General features: G+C 41.5%; 1 protein-coding gene across 4 annotated transcripts in view; it reads left to right on the top strand.

The window, feature by feature from the left end:
• ENTPD1 (ectonucleoside triphosphate diphosphohydrolase 1) overlaps positions 1–12,221 on the top strand; it is an 88,547-nt gene that overhangs the window by 20,803 nt on the left and 55,523 nt on the right. Inside the window, exon 1 of one of the 4 annotated variants that reach the window (XM_060034404.1) lies at positions 6,703–6,815. The exons of the other annotated variants lie outside the window; for them this stretch is intronic. The gene's annotated coding sequence lies outside the window, so the exon portion shown is untranslated. Of the gene's footprint in view, positions 1–6,702; positions 6,816–12,221 lie in introns of those variants that run through there. 4 annotated transcript variants of the gene reach the window in all.

Here is a 12,221-nt window from a genome sequence, read left to right as displayed (position 1 = left end):
GGGCTACTCTTCGTTGTGGTGCACAGGCTTCTCATTGCGGTGACTTCTCTCATTGTGGAGCATGGGCTCTAGGCAAGTGGGCTTCAGCAGTTGCAGCATGCGGGCTCAGTAGTTGCGGTGCCTGGGCTCAGTAGTTGCGGCACGCGGGCTCTAGAGTGCAGGCTCAGTAGTTGTGGCCCACGGGCTTAGTTGCTCCATGGCATGTGGTATCTTACCGGAGCAGGGCTTGAGCCCGTGTCCCCTGCATTGGCAGGCAGATTCTTAACCACTGCGCCACCAGGGAAGTCCCCCTGTCTGTCCTTTTTTAAAACCTCCTTTCTGAATCTGTTGTCCTGTTCTAGTCTAAGCTGGCTGCTCTCCTGGCCAGCTGCAGAGTTATCTTGCTGGGCTTCCCTTGACCTCTCTCCTGTGTTGATTCTCAGTTTGTATTATATCTCTTCCTCTTTCTATGTTCACTACCTCATTTGGGTGGAGCATACCCTTCAGTAACTTCCTGAGAAAAGGTGCATTGGAGGAAAAATGTTGAGGCCTTTGTGTATCAGAATTTTGAAGTTCAATGCTATTCTTATTCCCAATTATTTTTATATCACTTGTTCCTCCCACCCCACCCTCTGTTTCCAGGAAGCATTTAGGATCTTTTTTTATCCCTTACGTACTAAAATTTATGCTGATGTACTTTGATGTGTGTTTTTCATCCATTGTGTTAGGCATTCAGCCCCTCCCGTCTGGCAACTCAGATCTTTCAGTTCTGGGAAATTTTCTCATATGGTTTCTTTGATAATTTCCTGCCCACGATTTTCTCTGTTCTCTCTTTCTAGAAGGCCTATTAGTCAGATGTCTCTCTTGTGGTAATAATTTTCATTTCATTTGTTTTCTCTCTTTACTCTGACAGATGGCTCTACCTTCTAGGATATTTCCTCAACTTTATCTTTGAACCATTTGTTAAAATTTCTTATTTCAGTTATTATAGTTTAAATTTGTAAAAGCTTGTTTTTATTTTCTGATCTCTTTAAACAAAACTGTACACACTTTTGGTCTCATAGATGTAATATTTTCTTATTTCTCTGAGGCTAGAAATTGAAGCTTTCTTCTGTTTCCTCTTTTTGTTGTTTGTTTTCATTTCTGTCTTCCATGTTGAAGACTTTTTTTTACATATTATTATTATCTTCACACAATTCTATCCGGTTGATATTATTATTATCCTCATTTTATAGTTAATGGGTCTTAGAGAGTATATTATTGTTTTATTTTTCTTACCATGGATGTCTGAAAAAGTCATCATGGACCAGCCACATCCACAGTCCAGCTTCTCAATCAAGTTGGATTCTCTATTGAATCCTTAAAGTTTCTTCTTACCCTCCTATATTTTACTTCCCCGCAATACCCAGAGACAGTTGTCTTACTATGTTAGACAGCTGTTAGAAAGATCTGATCATTCTAATGTTTAACTGAAACATTTCTCCTTCCCTGCATTTTTCCTCTGACATTAGCACTATTTCTGTCCTCTGGGCCATAGAGATATGGACCAAATCTAAATGCCCCTCCATAGGATAGTCCCTTAGATATTTGAAAGGTTACTGTCATGCCTCCTCTGTGTCTGCCATTCCCCAGCCTGAAGAGGCCTAGTCTCTCCTACTATATTTCACTCTTTTGTCAAGCTCCAGTTGGCTAACATTTTGTAAGGCTTTGGATCAGCTCCTAGCTGTCAAGGTCTCACTTTAAGTGTAGTATCTGTAACTTAATGCAGACTCCAGATGTGCTTTGAAACACTGAGCCTTGAGTGGGATAGTCTTATTTTATTTATATTTATTTATTTATAGCAATTAAAAAAAGTTTTTTTATACAGCAGGTTCTTATTAGTTATCTGTTTTATACATATTAGCCTGTATATGTCAATCCCAATCTCCCAGTTCATCCCACCACTACCCTCCCCTGCCACTTTCCCCGCTTGGTGTCCATACGTTTGTTTGTGTCTTGCCATTGGTTTAGTTTTAGCCTGGGAAGTTTCATGTGCATCTTTTCCTAGTAGGTGATAGTTTTGATAAGTTTCTCACAAAGTTTAATTTCTGGGCTGCTTTTGATTAGTGTTATGGGTTTTTTTTTGTTGGGTGTGGGGAGGTGGGAGATCAGGGAGATGGGGATGCAGGGAGGTGAGGAGTGAGGGGAGGTGGGGATTCAGTGAGGTGAGAGATGCAGGCAGCTGGGGGTGTAGGGAGGTGGGGTCATGGAGCTGAGAGGTGAAGAGGTAGAGGGTGCAGGGAGGTGAGGGGGTACAGGTGAGTAGGGGCAGGGAGGTGGGACACAGAGTCTGCATCTGAGTCCTGTCTCCACAGGTCACCTGATTATTGCTGAAAACCTCTGTGAGGGTAGAGGCTCAGGGTTTGTTGCCAGGACTGAATAAGAAAGCCCATGAAAGCACTCATTACAGTGTCAGGAGGACAGCAGGCACCCAACAAAAGTTAGGTACGATTAAGTGAGGTGAAGTTAAGATCTAAGAAATGAGAAGGCAGAAACTGGGGGAGGATGTGGCAAGGGGAACATACAGCAGGAAAAGGAAACAGCATATGCCAAGGCCCTGCATCGGGAAGAGGCTTGGTTCGCGTAAGGGACAGGGAGGGTGTTGGGGACGGAAGTGTCTAGTGAAGGGTTGGGGGTGGGGGACTCTATGTTAGTTACTATTTTAACTTCTTAGGATTTCCTTTTCCAGGCCAGTTGCACTTGACCTTGGATAGTATTAACCCCAAACGGAGGTGCTAAGGTGATATTGAAAAATGGAAAGATCTTGTTAATGTAAAGTGCATAAATAAAAAGTATAATATGCATATTTGAAAAGGAAAGCACAACATAAACAGGGTTGTTCCAGGCACCATGTTGAATGTTTTGTACACATTACCTCACCAGACCTTTGTAGTAATCTTAAGAGATGAGAACTACTGTTATTCCCATATTAGAAGTGAGGAAGTGAGGGCAATGCCTCGTATAACTAGGAGGGCCAAAGGTGAGATGCAGACCTAGAAATGCCAGACTCAAGGCTGATAGTGTTGTTACCTAAAGAAATGAAGCTCACCCATTACACTTCGTGCTAATTATAGCTGATATTGTTGAATGGAATTATCTAATTTACTAAGGTATAATGCATCTTTCCCTTTTCTTTAAGAGAGCACACCAAACATTAAAAAAAAATGTATTTGATAGGTCAAGGTGATGACATTGACATTCTGAGTATTAATTTTTATGGTTCTTTACGAGCAGTGATTAAGTCTTATTCATATTTATATATCCAGTACCAAGCACATTCCAGGCAATCAAATATGATTCATATCCGTGTGCGCATGGGTATATGAATGAGCGCATAGTTAATGGATGAATGAATGGATGAAATTATAAGACAGTAATTACTATTAAAGTTTTTAGGTCTATTATTATTTTTAGACTTATTTGCCCCTATACTAAATCCTAAATAGACTGCTTTGCTCTATGAACTCATATGTCTGCTCTTTGTACATTTTTTCCCTCCTGTCAGTGTTCTAAATGGGATATCCGTAGACATGAGATATGCCTGCAGCTCTGCAGATGGGAGAGAGTGAAAGGAAGTTGCCCTGGTTAGTTCAGATCATCATGTCCAAGGGAGAGGAATAAACTCATGTTTGATCCAGGCCATGGCCATATTTAAGGGTTTTGATCTGAGGTGTGGGGTCCAGCTCCAGCGGCATCAGGGGAGTACATTCTTGGTCTGTAGCCAAATCGTCGGGGGGGCATCAGAAACTGAATTTAGATCCTACTTGAAAGGAGTGGACTGAAACCAGTAGAGGGAGTCAGCCCCCTACCAATTTGGTTAACATATATGGCCAGACTCTAGTCCTGGAGTGGAAATGAAATGTAGCCAGACAGACTGGTATACACTTTGGGATGGATTTAGCTAAAGAAGTTTTTCCAGATTCTCCCAAAGGGGAGATTAGAGTCCTTCCAGGGCACTTGACCCCAGGCATGGGAGCAATCATGGTTTTTCAGACGCTCTCCCGCTAAGGTGAAAAAGTTCCTAGTATGTTCCAGGACTTAGGTGGGGTTGCTCCTCAGGATGAAAACCAATTATATCTTTACCAGAGGAGGGCAAAGCTGGGCAGGGGCAAACAGAGAGGGACAAATTGCTGCTGGAAGTTCAGTGAGTAGGAGCTTCTTTCTCTTCTTTGGATCTTCTTCCCTCTGGCTTCTTAATGTCTTTCTCAAAACACACTGCTCTGACGTGTGTAGCTAATACTGCAGAGATAGTGCCATGAAGGCACTGATCTGCAGCGATCTATAAAGGACTTAGGTTGTGCCAGCCCCTATTAAGTGCTTGACTTTCACTACCTCATTTACTCCTACAACAGCCCTTTTTGTCCCCAACTTTATGGTTGATTTATTGAGTGAAGAACTGAAAATCACTTTATGGGTGGTACATTTCCTTTGTGCATCACATTGAAAGTGAGATGTTGATAAACTGGGTGGCTGGATGTGTCCAGAAAGGGGAAGGATCCAGAGGCCACGTTATATAAAGAACATGTGCTGAAGGGGGTAGGGACATGAATGTGACTGGTACTAATATGGTAGTTCCAAGAAAAAATTGGAAACTTGCTCCTGGTCAGTCAGGAAGTTTAGCCAGAGGACTTTAAGCCAGAGGACTTTAAGGGACTATCCAATATTGGAGGAAAGGGTTATTATAGGGCCATTTGGGGAAGTCCTAAACAGACAGTCATGAGCAGGGAGGAAGAGAGAGAGAATTTCCCTGTTGCCTTACTGACTTCATCCTGCATTAGTTCATCTAAACACTTCCTGTTTGTTTGTTTCTCCACAGTCTTTCTATTGTTTTATCTATTTCTGAATTGATTCCCTGAAAGCTCTAAGGATGCTTTTTTAAAATTTTTTATTTTTTTTACATCTTTATTGGAGTATAATTGCTTTACAATGGTACGTTAGTTTCTGCGCTATAACGAAGTGAATCAGTTATACATATACATATGTTCTCATATCTCTTCCCTCTTGCATCTCCCTCCCTCCCACCCTCCCTATCCCACCCCTCCAGGCGGTCACAAAGCCCCGAGCTGATCTCCCTTTGCTATGCGGCTGCTTCCCACTAGCTATCTACCTTACGTTTGGTAGTGTATATATGTCCATGCCTCTCTCTCACTTTGTCACAGCTTACCCTTCCCCCTCCCCATATCCTCAAGTCCATTCTCTAGTAGGTCTGTGTCTTTATTCCCATCTTACCCCTAGGTTCTTCATGACATTTTTCATTGCAACTCTATTTACAATAGCTCTAAGGATGCTTTTTAAAATTCCGGTCCTCTGTATCACAAATCCTATTGGTTTTAGGATTCTTGGATGATAGTGGGAATGGCGAGGTGGAGACATAGAGAACATCTAAGATAAAAGGACACGGGGCTGGGTGTGGAAGCCTTTGTGCTCCCAGCCACATACAGATTGGACAATTTCCCTTGCTATTTAGCCTCAGCTTTTACATACCTGAAAACGGGATTTATGTATGTGTGTCTATGTATCCTCCGTGTCCTAGAGAGTTTTTCTGAGGATCGGAAAAGAGAGCGGACGTAAATGTGTTTGCAAACTGTTGTTGAGACCATCAAAATGTAAAGTTTTATAACTGTCACTATTGCTATTGTGACACTGCCATTTGCTGAACCTCGTTTAATTTGGAACCTCCCTAATTCACAGTGATTTGTGTAGTGGGGTCATTACCACATTGGAGCCTTAAATGGAGACTTTATCCACGATTCCTGAAAGGTCAGCCACCCTGGAGTCACATGAGAACAGAAAGCAAATCTTGTTTGTGAATTGGCTTCAAGTACTGTCAGTTTCAAATGGAGGTCTTGGGGGGTCCTTGGCTGGCACATCAAGGGGGCATTTCAAAGAAAAGAGGCTAAACCTTGACTAGACCTCAGAGCAAATGTGCACTCTTCTCTTTGCTACTCCCTTTCTAAAAAGGAAAACAAATTCTACTTACTTGGGTGTGTGTAACTTATGTGTATCTGCTTATTCTGATCCTTTTCCCCCAAGCCTTCCTTTGCTTGTTCCATTTTATACATGGTATAATCTTCTAACATGCCCAATTTTTATAAATATCTTCTATTTTAGGACTTTCACAGTATTCCTAGAAATTTTGCTTAAGTAGCACTGTGCCTTCTCTATTTCATAGGTCTGCATAAAAAACCCAACATCCATTTACATTCTTCCTAGCATTTTGATGGTAGGAAAAATATCTTGAGTTTATTTTTAGGGCAAGTCACATAACAGAAAGGATAGCAAATATTTGTGGTTGCCTTGGGAACTCAGTTTCTAGATATTACTGATTATGGAAAGGAGGAACAGATTTGGAGATGGGACAATTTGGGGATCAAGAAATAGAACAGCAGGAGGTCCTGGAAGAGGGTGGAAGGAAGTAGAAGATCTACGTAAAAAATGCAGGTTCCTAGTCAAATTTTTTTTCTTTTTGTCTGTTTCTGATTACTGTATACTGCCTTCCTGAGGGCAGAATATGGTGGGATGCTTTAATAACCAGGTGATTTTCTTCTTCAGTTTTGTTTTTTTGTTTTTTGTAGGAAAGATCAGGATAGCAATTTGACTATTTGCCAAATTGTCCATAAGACAGAGTATCAAAGGGAAGAGACACTGAAGCCAAGAAATCCTGCTTTTTGTATTCCTGGATCTTTCTTGGAACAGCCCACCATGCGTGACATCTGAAGATACAGCACCAGCTGCTCATGAATACAAGTTCCTTAGAGTACCCAGACTTCATGGGAGCACTAAAAACATATTACATGGTTTGTTGCCAGCATTTCCCGCACTGACTCTTACCAGCAACTCTTCACTCTGGCCAACCTCAGAGACATGGGGACTGCTGTGCGCTCTGATGTCTCATGTAGAGAGTCTCGTGGGCTAACTGCAGGTGTGAAGGCCTGGAAAAAGATTCTGGCTTTACTCCCCAGCCACCCCAAGACCCTGGTAGACCCAGGAAGTGGAAATTCTGGAGACCGATACTTGTATGGCCTTCTGAGTTGCACACTGCATCTGACTTGCTGTTCCCCCAGGAAACAGTTGATACACACCCAGAATACTGAGGGCCTGTTGGAAAGCAGCCCTAGGCCTCAATGTTTTCTCCTGGAGCTGGCAGACAATGAGGAGAGAGGGGAGAGAGTTACTTGTTGGGAGAGGAAGTAAAGCTGGAGGCTGGGGTGTGGTTAGAATTCAAGCATCAGGATCTGCAAGGCTCCAAGGCTCTCCCCACTCCATTCCATCAGGCCAGATTAGGATGGGGTGTGTTGCAGGGGGTTTAAGCCTAAGGGAGTGTGTATGTGTCAGGCACAGATGACACGGACTGGGTTCTTTTTTTTTTTTTAATTAGTTTACCATTTTTTAATAGATTTATTTATTTATGGCTGCGTTGGGTCTTTGTTGCTGTGCAGGCTCTTTCTCTAGTTGCGGCGAGTGGGGGCTACTCTTCCTTGCGGTTTGCAGGCTTCTCATTGTGGTGGCTTCTCTTGTTGCGGAGCACGGGCTCTAGGGTGCACGGGCTTCAGTAGTTGTGGCTCACGGGCTCTAGAGCGCAGGCTCAGTAGTTGTGGCGCATGGGCTTAGTTACTCTGCGGCATGTGGGATCTTCCCGGACCAGGGCTTGAACCCGTGTCTCCTGCATTGGCAGGCAGATTCTTAACCACTGCGCCACCAGAGAAGCCCCGAACTGGGTTCTTTTACCTGAGGTTATAGGAGTTGACAGGCCCATACGGAGAAGTCAGGAAACACAAGTAACAGGCTCTATTGCTGCATATCAGCTGGAATGGGGGCCCCTTTGTTGCGGTTGTCGTGCCAGCTCACGTGAATGGACAGCTACTGTGGAAGTCTCCCCCTCCGATCATTCTTGCATGGCAAAAACTCCACTCTTCTCTGATTCTGTTCTCTGTTCTGCAGCATGTGCTGCAGTAGCTGGACAACTCTCCTTTGTTGTCACTAATTGATTTCAGGAGGGTCTCTTGTTCCAGGCCAACTCCATTGATCTTTCCCCCAAAAGAAGGTAGAGTAGGGTATTCAAACATTCAGATGAACTGACTTCCAATCCTAGTTCTGCCTCTTACTAGCTATATGACCTCAGGTTGGTAACTTAACTTCTCTGAGTATCAGTTTTTCCACCGGTACAATGGGATTAATATTAGTACTTAGTTCATAGCTTTGTTATAAATATTAAATGAGATCATGCAAGCCCAGCCCACACTTTGGCTCAAGCAGCAGTTGCTGGAACAATCTTTTGTGGCCAAGATCATAAGGTCACGGGACTGGAAGGTTAGTCACAAAACCCAACCTAGCAACTTATGAGACAGAAACCATCTGTTGCAACTTTTCTCAGAGGATGGCTATGTAAACTGGCTCCACTTGGCTGAAGGAAGTGGATAGGTGGTAGGTGGGAGCGGCAGGGATAGAAGAGAAAAGAGTTAAATGATTATCAGTTCCTCCTGGTGATTAAGAGCATAGACTTCCCAGAGTCAGACAGGCTTGTGTTCAAATTCCAGCTCTGCACTCAGTGTCTGTGTGACCATGAGCACACTACTAGACTCTCTGCCCCCCAGTTTCCTCAAGCGCAAAGTGGGCTAATGATATCTACAGTGTTGGAGGATTTCGTGAATAATGCATGTAAAGTGCTTAGCACAGTGCCTGGTACCCAGCAAGCACATAACAAATGATGATGAACATGACTATGAGGATGACGGGAGCTTTTCTGGTCTAGAGTCCTGCTCTTTCCACCTGAGGAGGTGGGAAGGAGACAGGGTAGGTACTGGGCAAAACTGGGTGCTGGTGAAGTAATAGATGTGTTAACTGAGGGCCTCATTTCTGAGCCACTCTTCTACTCCTGTTCCCTTATGTCCTCCCACCCTGCTGCCCAGTGCCTGGGAGCTGCCTAAAGCCCTTTGCTCCTAAACCATCCCAAGGGGTGGTTTGCCCCTCTCCTGTCTATACTACTTCCAAACTCCTATTCTTTCTGTTCAGCTATGCCACAGCCAGGTTGGGGGAACACAGTCCATCTCAACAATTCACTCTAAGGTGCAAAGGACCACACAACTCCCTTCTACTTTTAAGGTCACCAGACTATTTCTTCTTTAACTCCTCCAAATTGGAAATTAGTTGAGTGAGAAGCAGTGGAAGGTAGAGGGTACTTAGAGCACAAGGCCCTCCATATTGCCCTGAAAAGAACCTGAAAGCCAAACCTGGGGAAAGGGGCAGGATCAGCAGGAGAGGAAGAATGTGTGGGTTCCCTAACCTCCCTACTGCATCCCGCTTCTTTGCCTGAGAAAGTGAATCCTGATTCTAGAACATGAGGCTAATGTTGCTACCCAAGGGAGAGGGCAACTCAGGACTGACACCCACCAAGCCAGGGTCAGCCCTGGATTCTGGCTCCCCATACCCATTGTCAGCAGCAAAACTGGCTCCTAAAAGCACCAAATCCTGGGAGGAAAAGTATCAGCAAATGCTAAAGTGACAGGAATCTTTTCATCCACCCGAGACTTTTCTATCATAAGAAAAAGAGGAACCTTGGAATTTTGGGAAATTAAAATTTTCAACCCCATTTACAGATGTAAAAAGCCTCTGGTTACTCGGGTATTGCATATTTGCATATTTGATTTTATATGTAGATTACAGGTGAAGTTATGGCGTTGTGGACTATAATCATCATCTTACTAATCATCCTAATCATTTAATTTACAGTTCATTTGGCAGTTTCTTACACATTATTTGATTAAATTTAATCATCTTAACAACCTTGTCAAGTAGGTATTACCATTAATCCTCATTTTACAGCTGAGAAAACAAAGGGTGAGAATGTGAGTTTACTCAAGATCCCAGATCCAGTAACCTTTAGCTTTTGTTTTGCTTTTGTTTTTTGATTTAGGTGAGCGACCAACGTTAGAATGAACTGTAGAAATGTGCTGGGCTATGGACTTTGCATCTTCCAGTGTCAAGCATAATAAGCTATATTAATTTCCAGGAAAAGAGCTGAGAGAGAACAAAGGAGACTAAATCTATGATTCATGATACAACTTTTAGGAAAATTTGATCAGTCTAGTATTCCAAGTTTGATTTTGACCATCTTCTTTTTTTTCTTTCTCTTTTTCGAACCAAAGTGTAACCTATTGAAATAGACATGCTGCTTCCACTCTACATAGACATGAAGCTCTATATGTTACAAAGAGCTTAGAAGGATGGACCTCCTAATTAATTAAGGGCCACGAAGTCTATTTCTTATTTAAAGACATAGATGTTTTAGGATGGGGAGCGAATGTTAAAGATAATGTTTGTCTATATCAAAATACAAAGAAGCATGAGATTGGTAGCTCCACGAAGGGCTTTGGGTGAGAATACAAAGGAGAGTGAAAAGGACATTGTTGTATGAGAATAAGATAAGCCACCCCAGTCAAGTGGAGGCTTTGGATGAAGTGTTTTTCTTACAAATTACAAAGCAAGGACAGGAGCAAAATAGACCATCAGTGGAATATTTCAGCTAAGGGAGGACTTGGTACACTGGATATGCAAATTATTAGTACAGTATTTCAAAGATATTCTACCGCATTGTCTTGGAGAAGTTGCTTAACCTATCTCATTTGCATTTTTCTTATCTGTAAAACAGGGGCTAAAACAGTACTTAACATTCAGGACCTTTAAGATTATTAAGTGAAAAAAAGTTATGTGAAGTGCCTACTATAGTGCCTGGCCTGAAGAAGGTCACAATAGATGTTGGCAACCCTGTCCTCCACTATCCCCCACCACAACCCTGTATGAAATTCTGAAGCACTATAACTTTATGTAGACATTTATTGGAAATATAATTTTCCAAAAAATACAAAGAGTGAAAAATTCTTGATTTTTCTTGCAAGTTAGAGGAAGATATTAGTGCCCTTCTTCCTTGATTTAATTCTGATACAAAAGAAAGATATGGTTAGGAATGTAGGAGAAGTGACTAGTTCATTTAGGCATTGATAATCCTGAAGAAGAGAAACATAAGGCAATCAGGCACATGGCTTCAATTTTTAAGAAGGCAGATTTTTTTAAAAAAATCAGAAAGATGATAGGTGAGATATCATGGCCAGATTTGCTAAAGAATATGGCTCAAAAAGGTTAAGAGTCTAAAAATGAAATAACCAACTAAATGAGACATATGCTCATGTAATCACAAGTAATCTTAATGGATAAGAAAAGTGAAAGGCATTTAAAACACTCATTTGACCAGAGGGAGTTTGATAAGGAGCTCAGAAATTATGGGGGAGTTTTTTCTTTTATATTATATATTTCTCTATTTTCTAAAAATTTCTATGATGACCATAACTTTTATAAGATAAAAAAAATTTCCCCAGGTATTTGTACAATAGAGAAAAAATGGTAAGTGAGAAAATGTTTAGAAGCTAGGAGAATTCTTTTAAAAGCAGTGTCACTTGGGCTAAGTATCACTTGGAGATGAGGCATGCAGGAAAAAATGCTAAAGATAACAAAAAAATGTTATTTTGGTTACGGTTCAGTGCAAGAACATGAACAGGAAGGGAGATGCACAATGATAATGGATTTTACAAAGGAATTGGAACCTCTGAACTTCCATTTTGCTTCAATCTAGAAAAATTCAGTTCAATCAATTCAAACTAAAACATGTATCATTAAGAAGTCATTGAAACAGATGGGAAGTTATTACGAGAGCCCCTGACTTCTCTAAATAAGTTTAAAGAACATTACAGAGATAATGTTCTTTAAATTCTCAGAGTTAGTAATCTAAATCATAAAATATGGGAGAGGATGGATTCTGGAAACTCCACATGAGGTTGATTCTTGGCAAATCCTTAAAATAAACATGAAAGATTTATTAACACCTAGGACAAAAAAAGTCCCCAATCACTTGAAACTGACATAGTTTTACTAAGTCAAGTTATATCAAATTACCCCAATTTGATATGGGGTAATTATGGGGAAGACGTGCAGGAAGTTGTTAGAGTTAATAAATTTTGGTGGTCTCTCAAATATATAGAAATAGTGTACTTTATTTCAGCAAGAGGTTCACAAAATTTTTTGGTTATAGAAAATTTCAGACAAAAACAAAGAGAGCATGTACCATCAATAAAGTACACTGTACCCAGAAAAAAAAAAAAGAGAGAGAGTAGTATATAGTATAATAAACCTCTACATACCCATTACCCATC

The sequence above is a fragment of the Delphinus delphis genome, chromosome 16 (genome assembly GCF_949987515.2).
Source record: "Delphinus delphis chromosome 16, mDelDel1.2, whole genome shotgun sequence".
Classification (NCBI taxonomy): Eukaryota; Metazoa; Chordata; class Mammalia; order Artiodactyla; family Delphinidae; genus Delphinus; species Delphinus delphis.
The sequence above is the reverse complement of the archived record's forward strand: the minus strand, read 5'-3'. Positions and strand labels throughout refer to the sequence as shown.